At 53.8% G+C, this 14,094-nt stretch overlaps 1 long non-coding RNA gene across 1 annotated transcript in view; it reads right to left on the bottom strand.

The window, feature by feature from the left end:
- Nucleotides 1–521: 521 nt before the first annotated feature.
- LOC139073948 (uncharacterized) overlaps nucleotides 522–14,094 on the bottom strand; it is a 154,981-nt gene continuing 141,408 nt past the window's right edge. Inside the window, exon 3 of the long non-coding RNA XR_011523171.1 lies at nucleotides 522–5,863. This is a non-coding gene — a long non-coding RNA (uncharacterized lncRNA). The remainder of the gene's footprint in view (nucleotides 5,864–14,094) is intronic.

The following is a 14,094-nucleotide window of genomic DNA, read 5'->3' as shown; positions in this document are numbered from 1 at the left end:
ATCCAGTTATCAGTCTGAGTCCGAAGGCCTGAGAGCCAGAAGCTCCGACGTCTGAGGGCAGGAGAAGAAGGACATCTCGACTCAAGAAGAAAGAGGGAAAATTTGCTTTTCCTCTGCCTTTTTCTTCTAAAAGGTCCCCCAATAGATTGGATGATGCGGCCCACATTGCTGAGGGCAAGCTTCTTTCTCCAGCTGCTGAATCACACGTTAATCTCTTAGAGAAACACCTTCATAGACACACCCAGAACTAATGTTTCACCATCTCTCTGGGCATCCCTTAGCCCAGCCAAGGTGATCAATAAATTAACCACCACAATGAAAATGATTAAAAATTTCAGAAAGGTGGGGAGAGGATGCAGAACGTGCTCTCCTTATAAGTACTCATTGACATGTTTAGTTAACACTTCTTTGAGGAGCGTGATAAATCATACACATACAAAAAAGAAAACATTCTCACCTAAATACTTTTAAAGGATATAATTTTTGCATAAAGGTAAAATAATTACTGTCATAAAAATATTAAAAAAACACATCAAAGATTTTATTTAACTCATTAACTAAGGAAGAAACCAGTAAGATACTAATTGGTAAAAGGAGAGTTATATACACACATACAGGCAATCGAGTATGGTGAAATAAGTTTATAAGTAAATAAAAAGCTGGTCAATATCCACAGTCAATTGTATTCCACCAGATGTAATTTATTTGCAATCCTCTGGGCAAGAACCATTTGCATTACTCTAAGTTGTCTACAGCTTACAGAGTTGTTAAATGGCCCACAGACGATGAAAGACACGGGCGACAGAATTGGAGGACCTAGACAGGTGTGCCGGATGAGATGTCTAGTAAGCTTTATCCCCGCTTTAAAGTCTTGAGTCTTTCCCAACAATATCCTAGCAAGGTAAGAGTTCTGTGCGCCTATAACCCCTGGGTGCTCCCTCCTCTGCCTCTGCGTCCTGCCTTGGGAAGGGTGTTTGGTTCCATTCCAGAGCCCCTGATTCCCCAGGTCATCAGTAACACAGAGCATTAGGCATTTGCAAATACTCATTGTGAGAAGAACACGAGAATTTCACAGATTCCAGTGATATCAGTGACTTAAGCACAAAGACGGCTGTTCCTGCTTTTAGAATCCTAGAAATCCTAGCAAAGGAAGGACCTCTCAGAACGGCGTGGCCGTGCTCACTGGAGAGGATGAGAAACACCGTGGGCTGTGCCCTGAGCCCCACCTCACAAACCCACGGGGAGCAGGGCAGCAGCGTCACAGTGCCTCTCTCATCCCAGGGGTGAGCCTGAGTGTGAGTGGTGTGTCTGTGCGTGTGTGAGTGTAGGTATGCGTGTGAGTGTGTGTGCTTGCTGTGCATGTGTGTTTGTGGGTGTGCATAAGACTTTGGGGAATGAGTAGTTGACATAAGCATCATACAGAAACCATACCAGGGGGCCAGCTGAGCGCTCGCTCACGGCAGGTAGCCCACCTGTGGAGGGCTCTTGCTAGCGAGGCCAAGAGGAGAGCGTCGTCCCCATACAGGCCAACATGCTGCGGTTCGTCACTCCAGACAGACACCCAGCCCTGGTCAGCCCCTCGGCACCCTCCCTGGTACCCCGAGGGGCCAGCCCATCAGTGGGGCTGGGAGTGCTCTTGGCTCCATGACTGTCTTGGTCCCAGAGCATCCCCTGCACTGAGTGCCTCCCAGAGCCCACAGGGCTGCCGAGATTCTCCTGGAGGTGACCAGACCAGTGGAAGGGAGCCATCCTCACCTGCTCCCATGAAATGCCATCCTCGGTGCACAGCCAAGGGGACACGGCATCCAGTGACAGGCTCGGCTCAAATAGAGCCAGAGAGGCTGTCCCCACCACTGTGGTGAGGAGGAGCGAGGGTCAGGCCCGCTGCTGTGCCTTGGGTGTGGAGAGGAGTAAAGAAGCGAGGGTGGGTCTCTCTCTATGTTTTACAACATGGGGCAGCTGCAGAGCACCGGGCTTGGGACACCCGGGTCCTTTGTGAGCATGTGGCAGCCAGAGCCAACCCTCTGGCCCTCAGCACTCCCACCCAGCTAAGAAAGCCAGCTTGCAGGGCCCCATGGGCAGCTCTGGCCCTCTCTGCTTGACCTGGGAGATGTCCCAGCGTCCCCTGGGTTCCTGGTGGGCGTCCCCCTCAGCCTCTGGCCCCTCCCTCCCCGTGGACATGAGGGGACACCGAGCCCTCTGCCTGCAGTGCTGCACCAGGAGCCGCCCTGTCAACACCACAGGCCAAGGGTGCAGACACCATCTGTGGAAAGACCTGTGACAAACCACGGCAGTGATGGCTCCCCGGGGCCGCCACACTGTGGCCTCGCCGTGGGGTTGCGCCACACTGAGGACCGGTCAGCATGCTCACTGCAGGTACCAGCAATCACTCTGGAGGGGAACAACTGTCTTCGCTCTCATTTGATGTCACTGCGTGGCTGGTGGCTGGGGGACCTGAGACCATAGGAGGAGCCCTTAGCCGGTCAGCCTGGTCTGGACGGCAGGCGGGATGTTGCTCAGAGTTACTGTCACTGCTTAGGCACACCGTCCTTAGACCTGTGACGTCTTTCGAGAAGTGGTGGAGCTTCCACACTACGGGTGGACCCTAGAGAAAAGTGGTCCCTGAGGAGCGGGTCCCAGGAAACTGCTGCTCAGCCTGGAGGCAGAGGGAGTGCATGCTGGTGGCGGGTCACGTTGAGCGCGATTCACCGTTTATGATGTATTAGCCTCCCATGGCTTGCTGAGGAAATATCACAAACTCTGTCACTTCAAACAGCACCCATGGACCATCTCACAGTTCTGGAAGTCAGAAGTCTGCAGGGGTCCCTGGGGCTAACAGCCCAGTGTGGGCGGGACTGGCTCCTCTCTGAGGCTCTCAGGAGAATCCTTTTCTTGCTTTTCCAGTTTCTAGAGGCCACGGCACTCCTTGGCTTCTGCCCCCCGCCCCCCTCTATCTTCAGAGCCAGCAACATTACACGCCTCTGACCCTGCCTCTGACTGACCCTCCAGCCTCCCTCCCACATGTTTAGGGACCCTGGTGATGACATCAGGCCCAGATAATCCAGGATAATCTCCCCAAATCTGGGTCAGTTGATTGGCAGCCTTAATTCCCCTTTGCCCTTAACCTACGTGTTCACAGGCTCTGGGATCAGGACGAGGACTTCTTTGGGGACTGCCCACCTGCCGACTCATCCCCCGTGGTCCCTTGTGGTCCCATAGTCCTCTCTGCCCCTACGCCCAGCACCATACCAGGGTTCACACGTAGAGAGGCTCAGGAGCGGTTTGTTGACTGGAGGACAGGACAGAATTTCACAAATGAGGAACTCGGGCTCTGAAGGTAATTTGCTGGAGATTGCGGTTATCAAGTGGGAGAACCAGGACCAGAAATGGCACAGCCCATGTTCTCAGGCACTGCGTGAGGTCTCTTCAGGAAGGAACAAACCATGGGAAGAAAACTCGTGGCTTCTTACTCGGGAGGTTATTCTGCCCCCAAGTCATTGACATCGAAGAACAGGCTCACCGTCACCTGGGGAGTCGCGGTCAGGACGGGCCGTGAATCAGCCTGCCGTCGTGTCCTGGATCCGAGCACAGGGCAGTCACAGAGAGACCGTGAAAGCGGCAGCCTGGTTCCCACGGAGGAGAAGCAGAAGCAGCCCAGCGCCCGGAGCAGGCTGAGGCGCTGGGCCACGGGCCTGGGAACGGGCATCCGGGCAGTGGTGCCACCCCCAACCCCAGAGACCAGAACAGCCCACATGGGTGGGGGACCCTCAGCCAGGCGCTCAGCCGGAGGGGCCCCGCCCCCCACCGGGGAGCTGGCTGACCGCCACACGGGTTTCAGGGCTTAGGAACCCACAGGCCAGGACGGCCCGAAGCGCCATGAAGTCAGGACTGAGCCGAAGCACCTGCTGACAGTGCCTTCTCTGTGAGACCCCAGTGCCACCTGGGAGAACCCCAGCCAGCCGGAGAGCTGCCAGAAAGGGCGAGAACAAAGGGTGGCAAGAAAGAGAAACAAAACACAGCAAGGTAGACCCCCCAAAAACCCCTCTGCTGACAATGAGCCTGTAGAAAACAAGAGTCCAGATCAAACGAAAGAATCTAACATTACTATATTAAGAGGACAGCACAGACTTCTGTTTCAGCAGAAACACTCCAGCACTCCCACCTGAAAGTTGGATAAAACAGCTTTAATCTCATCTAAATGCGTGGCTGGGCGGGCACAGGGCCCATAGCTGGCCAGCCCCTGAGAAGAAAGGGGAGCCCTTTCACCTGGGGTGAGCGCCTGATCTCGGAGCCCTGCTGCCTCGGTGCCCGCCTTCGAGGGGAAACCAGGGAGACCTGCGATAAATCTGGCCATACGCGGGCTGTGCCCACAGCATAAGAGGGAGCAAGAAATAAACCCACTCTCGGGGGAGGTGATGGGGAAGCCTGCTGGTCTCCACTTGGCGTTATGAAGAGGGAAAAGCAGCCTCCCCTTCTGAGTCGTAACAGCAAAGGGCCTCAGTCAGCTCTGTAGTTCAAAAGCAGTGACTACAGGACTCCTGGATAAACTCTGATTCGAAGTCAGTGCAGGTGTAACCCTCCCAGCAACTGACAAAGCCCAAAAATAAATAAAAGAGACAGAAGAGGATGAGGAGGGGAGCAAGCAAGGGAGGGAGGGAGGGAAAGAGAAAAGGTCCTGCCTGGGGGAATGGAACGTCAACCCGGGTCTTAAAGGCCCCTGTTCACAGGCCAGTGAGTCCCTCAAATGACGCACAAGGGACAAAGGCACCATGAGTGACAGGGAAAAAGCAAAGATGTCCCTGAGACTTTAGATGTTGGAAATACCAGACATACAATATTAAAATTTTTTAAATATGCCTTAAAAATTCAAAGGAAGCTTAAAAAATATTAGCAGGGAATGAGATGGTTGGAAAAATAATAAAACTTCTAGCCAAACCCGAGTGAAACAGCAGCAGGTTAGACAGAGTCTGAACGGGGTCGGGGACATTCCCAGGCCGTCGGCCATCCACGTGTGCAGACAAAGCCAGCCCCAGCAGGCCAAGGACAGACCCCCAGCAAAGACCAGGCGCGGCCTGTTGGGAGTGAAAGGACCCCAGGAGCTGGTGTGCCCGAGGGTGGTAAAGGGGTCAGGGATGTGGACAGTGTCAGCTACACTACCAAAGAGAAAAGACAGACATCAGAAGGCACAGACCCCCAACAGCAACAATACTTGCCAGGGGGTCTCTTCCCTCCTGTACTGAGGGGTAGGAAACACAGACAGAGTTTGCAACCCACAGACCTTCCCCAAGAGGGCTACTCAAGGATGCGCTTCAGCAGGAAGAGATGGCGACTGTAAGAATCATAACTTAGCGGCTGGCCTGGTGGCATAGTGGTTGGCCCAGTGGCATAGTGGTTAAGTTCGGGAGCTCCACTTCAACGGCCTAGGGTTCACGGGTTTGGATCCTGGGTGCAGACCTACACACTGCTGATCAAGCCATGGCGGTGTCCCACATACAAAACAGAGGAAGATGGGCACAGATGTTAGCTCAGTGACAATCTTCCTCACCAAAAAAAGAAAGACTAGTAACTTGACATTTTTGAATTAAAATCAAAGCTGTAAGTTGACGAGAATACAGTTGGGGGAGCCTCTGGTCTTAGCCAGGAGGGGATAAGCACTGAGCAACCTCAGGTTTTGTCAGTCACACGTTTGGTCTCCAGAGGGGGCAGTTTTCCAGGGCAGTCTTTTCCTCAGGGTCTGTGGACCACACCCCACGGTGCCATTCATCTAGTAGTCACTGAGCGCCCACTCTGGGCCAGGACTCTGCCAGGTTCTGCGGGAACCACGACCGGTAAGACAGCTCCATCCTAAGGTCGATCACCATCCCTGGGGAGGAAGAAGATCGATAAACAAGTTTTGAAGCCTCAGTTAAGGATTCTCCCCCAGGATTCTAATCCAAATGATGTTTAAATTATCCACACAATATTCTGACCTTGTGGACGCCCCCTCATACCTCTGGTAACCCTTCGGGTGATGGCAGCACTGGCAGGCTAGACCCTTGGATCAGCGGCTGCCATGCATGTGTACAATGTCACCATGAAGAACCTCATGTCCTAGCCTAGCTCTGCCTCTCGCCCAGCTGTGTGACCTTGGACAAGTTAATTAACGTCTCTGCACCTCAGTTTATCTGTTAAACAAAAGTGGTAACTGTCCATGCCCCATAGGCTTGAGGGGAGAATTAAAGTAATTAATATACATAACGCCCTCAAAATGGTGCCCATAGGCACTTTCTGTCATCATTATTATTTACTGCATGATCACAAACACAGGAGGGTTTCCCGTAACCAGCAGAACCAGAAAGCTGGAGCTTCCATCCAGCTCTGTCTAGACCTTTGCCCCCCTGACCAGGCTCCAGATACGCCCTCAGCTTACATGGTTCTTCGAATCACACGTAGGTAAAGTAGTTTAGATTGCTTCCTTTTTATCCTGTTTCTGCTGCCAAATAGACCAGGGCTCGCCCTTCTGGATGACCAGGGCAGCCGCCCACACTTCAACCGCTCAGAAACCCGCACGCCCGTCTGCCTTCCCCAAATGCCATTCTTTACACTGGAGCTACACGTCTAGTTTGCAGCATGCTGTTATTGATCTTGTCATAACAAACTCCCTGCTTCGCTTTGCCAGGTCCTGTCACCTCTGTTCATCAATAATACATTGTCTTTTTAAAAGCTCAAGCCCCAACATTATAAAGTGGTCATCTAAAAATTAGCTATTTAAATCATCTGATTCAATTCACATTCTCTGCTCAGCCCCCAGACTGAAGCCTGGATCAGTGTTTGTGCCGGCAGAAACAAGGTCACTCCGTCAATCATGGGCCTCCCCTCCTGGCCCTGGCTCTGCTCTGCCAATGGCTTTCCTTCCTCAGAGGGCTGCAGGTTTGCCCAAAGAAAAACAAGTGCAAACGAACGCCTTTGCTCCTTCGTATGTCAGGGGTTAGACTATCTTTGGAAGCTGTGTGCCCTGCGTGGGTAGACACCGGGCAAAGCGCCTCAGCTCCAGCCACCCACAAGGCAGAGAGGACGCCTGAGACTGCGCTAACTTGAGCGCACTTCTCAGTTTCTGGTAAATGTAAGAAACAGCAAAAAAGACATCCAAGGCAGAGGATCACAAAAGACAATATTTGATACTGAAAACATCCTCCTTTTTTTTACCTATATTTGGTTCTTCCCTAAGACAAGCTTCGCAGTGAACCAATACTGCATCTGAACCAGTCAGAACTTGTAGGACGAGCCCCTTCAGTTCCAGCACCAGCTAGTGCTTGGCCAGCTGACCACGGACCGTGGACCCAACCCCTGCAGATGCCTGAGGCAAGGCTTGCTCTCCAGCTGTCCACAGTGGCCGTGAAGGCCCCTTCCTGTTAACTGGCCACCGCCTCCAGTCCCTTGATCATCACTGGAAACTCATGCGAGTCCTGGGATGAGGCAGGTTTGATTTTGCGTTACTGACAGTTCCATTTAATACGCACTTATGGAGTGACTACTGTCTACTCGACTGGGGCCGAGGTTTTCATGGAAGCTGTGCATACATAATGAGCTGTGCATGCGTAATGAGCTGCACACAAATACTGAGCTGTGCATACGTAATAAGCTGTGCATATGTAATGAGCCACACATATATAATGAGGTGTGCATACATAATGAGGTTGCATACATAATAAGCTGAAAACAGCAGGGCCTGTGTCAACGAGCTCAGCCCCTGGTGCACACCTCTACACTAGAGGCCATTATCAGAGCTTCACCATACAGTCTGTTTGTATAAAAATGTATTTATTCCAGCAATATCGTTTCGTTCTAGAGGTGGCTGGACTCCATGTTGAAAACGCGAAGCCTTTCCAAGGTTGGCTGGTAATGTGTTTCGAGTCGTTGAGCACCATCTAACAGGGAGTTTAGCAGACACATTAGTTTCTCTGAGCTAAACGGATATTGGCAACTTAGCGCCTCGCTGGTAGAAAGGCACCGACAGTGGGAGCCGAAGTGCCTGTGGCAGCTCTGGTCTCTGCAAACGCCCTGGGGGCGCCGCATCTCTCTGTGGTCGGCGGGGGGGCTGGAAGAGATCCCAGGATGTGTTTCAGAACTTCTACAAACTGTTTCATTTTCATGCTCAAAAAACAGAGAGAGAAAAAAGGTGTTTTAATATTAATGAAACTGTCCCTATAAAATCTAGGCTGTGCGGACACGACTATCAAGATTAAAACTGGCTTCAACCCAGAGCAGGCGGAAAGCCCCGCTGGGTTTTTACGGCTGTTGACCAAGGCGACCCCGGTAACGTCTCCGGGTGCTGACGGTCACTCCTGGCCTCCTGCTCCTAAGACCTGTGGACCTGACCGGACGTCAGGCTGCCGCCGGCGCCCTCCACCAGCCAGGTCAGTACCCGCCAGGCTGTGGGCCCGCGCTTCTCTGCGCACACAGGGATCTGCCGAAATGAATGCTTTCTGCCTGGAAAACCCAAATTACTGTTTCATTCGAAGGAACACATAATTTCTGTCTCCTCGACAATGTTAACATCGTTCTTAATAGCCCCTTGGGGGACACCTAACCCCCAGGGCAGCCAGCGACAGCCTCGTGTTGGTGACCTCACGACCTGAGGCTCCCGGAGCTGGGCTGCAGAATTGGCACCCTGCGTCTGGCGCTTCCAGAAGCCCATCGTTTCACTCTCTCCTTGTTCTCTCCAGCGCAGACCATCTGATACACGTTTGAACAGGACGATTGCTGCCTTCATTCAACAGTGGGTTCTGCATTGCATCTCGTCTTAATGGTAGAATTTGGTTCATGTAAACATCGTTCCCTCTTCCCTTCCTTCAGATGGTGCTCATGGGAACCGGCTGTGCAGGGTGCCAGGACGCGGGCATGGCGAGGCCCAGTCCGTGCCCCATGGAGCTCACGAGGGAGGGGGAGATCATCACCAGGCACAATCAAGAGGAGCCAGGAAGGCGCCCGAGTACGCAGAGCTAGGAGGACCCTGCAAGCAGGAGATGTTCGTTGTGGGTTTGAAGACAAGAATCTGGCCAGGCTGAGGACAGATGCACCATCAAAAAAGCATTGAGGGAGGGGCTGGCCCCGTGGCCGAGTGATTAAGTTCGCGCGCTCCGCTGCAGGCGACCCAGTGTTTCGTTGGTTCGAATCCTGGGCGCGGACATGGCACTGCTCATCAAAACCACGCTGAGGCAGCGTCCCACATACCACAACTAGAAGGACCCACAACAAAGAACATACAACTATGTAGTGGGGGCTTTGGGGAGAAAAAAGAAAATAAAATAAAATCTTTAAAAAAAAAAAAGCATTGAGGGAGAAAAGGCGAGTATTTCTGGAAAAGCAGCAAATAATTGGATGCGGCAAGGTGGTGAAAGCGGAGGAGAGCGGCAGGCAGAGAAAGCGTGCTGGAAAAATGGCTCGGGCTGCTGGGGCCACGGCCACCAGGCCATGAGTTCGAACCCACCCCTCCACCTGCAGAGGAGGGGGGCCGGAAGAGGGTTCTGGCGGAGGAAGGGGCCGGGGGGGAGACTAGAGCAGTAAGCCCACGGTGCAGCTGGCGTCGGGCACAAGGGCTGTGGGGCAGGGGCTGAGGTGCATCAGGTTATGAGGTCTCAGGCAGGCGGTGCCAGGCCCAGCCCTGGAGTCCAGTCAGAGGGCACTGGAACCAGGAGAGAGGTGGAGTCGGCACAGGACGTCAGGGTTAACCCACCCAGGGCGGCCATGCTCACCCTGGAGCTCCCGGGTGGGGCGTCTGGAAGATGCAAGCTCCCTCCAGCTGCCCTGCAAACCCCAGAGGGTGTTTCTACAGGTAAACAGCAGGCAGCCACCTCCTCTGATCCCAGGAGTGGGGCAAAGCTGCCAGTTCCAATGATCAGATTATGGAAATTCTTCTTTAAATAATGCAACGAGCAGGGATAATGAGTGGAGAATTCTGCCCTCATGAACAGGAGCGCATGTGCTGGTCAGGCCTGCCCTTTGCTCCCTCCAGAGGCCCTGCTCCAGCCCCCAGCCTGCAGGCCCGGGGGGCTCTGTCTGAGCTCTGTCAGGTGAACGCATGCTGCAGCCACCTGCCCTGGCCTTGCCCCATCCTGCCCAGGACGAGGGCACTAGCGAGGACTAGTGGGGACCTAACGACAGAGGCCCCCACACATCTCTGGACATCACAAAACCCTGTTTTCCCAAAAGCCAAAGGCCTCTGAAACCTCAGCTCGCCAAACCCTCCTGCTCCCTCAGTAGGATATTCACCCGTGAACCCCAGACTCGCAAAATATGGGAAGGGAAGCCAGCACCCATTATTTTCTTTTATTTCGTGATTTCAGGGCATTTGTTCTACGCAGCTGTCTAGTAAGGCAATCTTTCTCGGATTAGGGAGGAGTCAAAGGGCTGTTCTTAAAGGAGATGCCCTTGGTCCAGCCTCAACTGTGGGCAGGAGGGTGGCATCCGGTGGGTTTGGATCTCAGTGTGCAGGTGGCCAACGGCCCCAGTCCTCAGTCCCCTTCCCAGCGGCCCCTCCACCCTGCTCTACGGCTGCACGTCGGAAACAGAAACAGACGCTCCAGTGCGCTTGTGCGAGGGAGCAGGACAGAATTTACGCAGGCTCCCACAATGCAGGCTTTGCAGTCCAGCCGTGACTCCATATGAAACTCCGGCGTGTTGATGTAAAATTGGCCTAGTTACTTTTAAACGTGAAACCTCGTTTTTAAAAATTACCTTCCCATTTTTGTTCACGCTGGTGAGCGAGAAGGACTTTAATTCCTATCTGAATGGACAGGAGGCTGACCTGCCTCGACAATCTCAAGGAAAGGTGGAAGTGTGTGTTCTTGCCCCTCTTGGTGGTGTCTCAAGGCCATGACTCTTGTCACCTCTGCAACTCAGCATGACGAAGGCTAAGGCCTGACTGGCACACTCTGGGCTTGCACCAGGCGGGACCCCAGAGCCCACCACTACCGGCCTGGACATGGAGCCCCAGGCCCCCGGCCACCCCCGGGCTTAGAGAATGGCCCTCAGCCTCTCCCCTCACCTCCCACCTGCAGTCATAGAAAATTGACGGAGAAAAACAACCAGAGAGAAAGAAGGGAAAACCAGTCTAGACATGGTTTCCTTCCGTGTTATTTCAGCCTGCTGAATGTGCCAGATCGACGGTTATTTCATAGGCTACTGTGATTCTTTGAACAGGAAAATCTTCTACAGAATTATAATTTTAACACTGACCCCTAAATAATCCCAGGTACTGACCACAGACAAAAGCCAACTGTGACGTCTCCCTGGTCACGCCTCGGCTGCCTTAGCAATAGCCCGGGACACGAGGCTGTTGTGTAAGGAAATAATGAGGGAGGAAGGGAGTTGACCAAAAAGAATGTCATACAGTCCATTTTAAAGTATCTTTATCCTTTATATCAGTGGTTCTCAGCCAGGGACAATTTTGCCCCCCAGGGGACACTTGGTGATGTCACTTTTGGTTGTCTTAACTGGGGAGGAGGGTGTGGAGGGTGCTACCAGCCCCCATGGGTGGCGGCAGGGACACTGCTGAACATCCCACGGTGCACAGGACGGCTCCTCCCCACAGACCGTCGGCCCCAAATGCCGACAGGTTTGAGGCTGAGAAACGCTGCTCCAGAGAGAAGCTGGCAGAACTGCTGCCTCACCTGCGCTTAGAAACACAGCCCACTGCGTTTCTCCTGAATGAGGCGTTTTGACTAACCGCACGCACACAGGCACACGCACGCACAGGTGCAAACACGTGCACCTGCAGACTTGGCTCCATCAGGGCAGCGCTGTTCAGAAAATACCAGTTTCACGCGAAGCCCCCTACTGGGGGACAGGTGATCCCCATTCTTGTCTCTAAGACATCATTTGAGAAAGAGTGGCACCAGAAGGAAAGACACGGCTCCCCTTTGTAGGCTGTACCCTGGGCTCACACCTCCCACTCCGCCCTCCTCGCCCTCCTTGTTTTTTCTAGAAGGTGCTGGGAGGTGCTCGGCTAGGGTTAGAGTATCCACACGTGACTCGGATGTTCAACTCCGTTTGCTTTGGGATTTAAATTAAAAACCTACTCGAATTTTGAGATAACTTCCAGGAAAGCCTCCAAAACTAAGAGTCTAGATGTCTAGTGCCTCCTGGAAGAGCCCGAGTGACGGAGCCCACGTGCAGGGTGCAGCGTGGGCCAGTCTGCCCGTCTGCGGACGAGCCTCTGCAGATGAAATGTAAATATTTTAATAACTTTCCTTGGAGAAATATTGCTGCACTGTTATCTCTCGGTTCACGTCCAGCAGTTCATTCCATCCCTGTGTAAGACCGGCCCGGAGGAGCCGTGGTTTTAGCTGTCCCTGCACCTCACCCACCCCCGCTGCGGAGAGGGGCTGGAAATGATGTTAAACTGTGGTCAGACACGTGGTGGGTTTCAGGCACCATCCGGAGCCCTGGGTGACATCTTCCCACAAGGAAACGGGACTGATTTTGCCAGCTCAATTTCCTTTAAAATAGCTGTGGCAGCAAAAACACGTTTCATGGCACACAGACATACATACATGCACAGATGCAGACGCATACCTGCACACATACCTCCCAGGATGCCCTGGAATGAACAGAGGGAACCGCATGAGGATGGAGGCCTCACCTGGAGTGGACCTGCCGAGGCCCGGGGCCCACAGCCAGATGCAGCTCAGGGGCTAGGCAGCTGCTCCACCTGCTGGAGAACAGGCGTTGAGAGGGGCCCATGGAGAGAGGGGAGAGGGGCCCATGGAGAGAGAGGAGAGGGCCTGTGGGTGCCTCCACCATGGCTTCCCCGGGCCTACCTCCCTCTGGAAAGGAGAGAACACAGCCACACCCCACCCTCCCCGACCCCCCTGCCTAGCGGTGAGGGGTGGAGCCTGAGGGAAGCGGGTGCCTGGAAAGACAGAAGACAATTTTTAGGTGCTGCCTTTGTACCCATGAGTGACTTGACAGACGTATGAGTCAACCCCTAGTCTAGAAGCTGAGGGAGCATGGGGGTCACACAAACTAACTTTTGGTGTTTGCTCCCATCCTTCAGACATCGGGGGCACCAGAGCAAACCCTGTCAGTGTTCCCCCCAACCCCTCAGCACTCACTGTCCAGGACCTGGCAGCACCTTCCTGCCCCCAACCAGGGCCCTCTCTGGGGACACACGGGGCAGGACAGAAGCAGGAGGAGTGAGTGCCCCCAGAAGCAGCCCTCAGCTGTCAAAGACGGGAACGGAGGGCCCATCCGAAGACCCCTCGCCCTCCGCGGGCTCTTTCTGAGGCTGCCCCATTGCCCCCTGAGACCCTACAGGGGCAAGCTCAGGGACCCATGGTGGTGCCCGCTCGGCTCATTAGCTTCTCACCCTCCCCCTCTCACTCCCCACCCAGGTGTCCCTGAGCCCACCATAGACACACACATCCCAGTCTGGGGTCTGCTTGTGGGGAGCGAGCCCGGGGACGTCCCAGGACGTCCCAGGACAGGTACTCCCCTGATTAGAATCAATCACATCTTTAGTGGCTTGAGAACAGTGGTGCCCACAGCTCTTGCTTCCTCCCATGCATCTGAAGCAGCTAAAGGGCTAGGCAGAAACCACAGCATCTCGCCCTTCAGCTCAGATTCCAAAAGCAAAATCCTTGGTGCCTGGTGGGCAGAGAGGGTCTTAAAAGCCCTTTTCCCACAGAGAGATATCCTGCACATGCCACTCACAGGAGGGACCTAAGATGGTCAGATTCATGGAACAGAAGAGTGGGACAGCCAGGAGCATCACTGATCCCTGGGCAGGGTTTCAGTTAAACGAGATGAATGTGTCCTGGACATGGTACCCACGGTCAGCAGGACCACACGGCACCTCAGATATGGGGGCAGAGCGCTTGTTAGGTGTTCTCACCACCACACAGCGAAATATCTAAAACAAGAGCAAAGTCAAGAATATGAAATGTAAAACTAGCCCCCCTTAAAAATGAGTGAGGCCAAGGAAAGGGACAAGGGGCCTCACTCCTGGGTCACAGCCTGGGGGTGGGACACAACCTGCAGGTCGTGGAGAGCAAAGCTGGAAGGGCATTTGCCCCCAGGGAACAGAAATGCCCCCACTGTTGGGGGTTCAGGACG

Source organism: Equus przewalskii, chromosome 1, assembly GCF_037783145.1.
Source record: "Equus przewalskii isolate Varuska chromosome 1, EquPr2, whole genome shotgun sequence".
In the NCBI taxonomy this organism is placed as follows: domain Eukaryota; kingdom Metazoa; phylum Chordata; class Mammalia; order Perissodactyla; family Equidae; genus Equus; species Equus przewalskii.
Note: the sequence above shows the minus strand (reverse complement) of the source record. Positions and strands in the feature narration are given on the sequence as shown.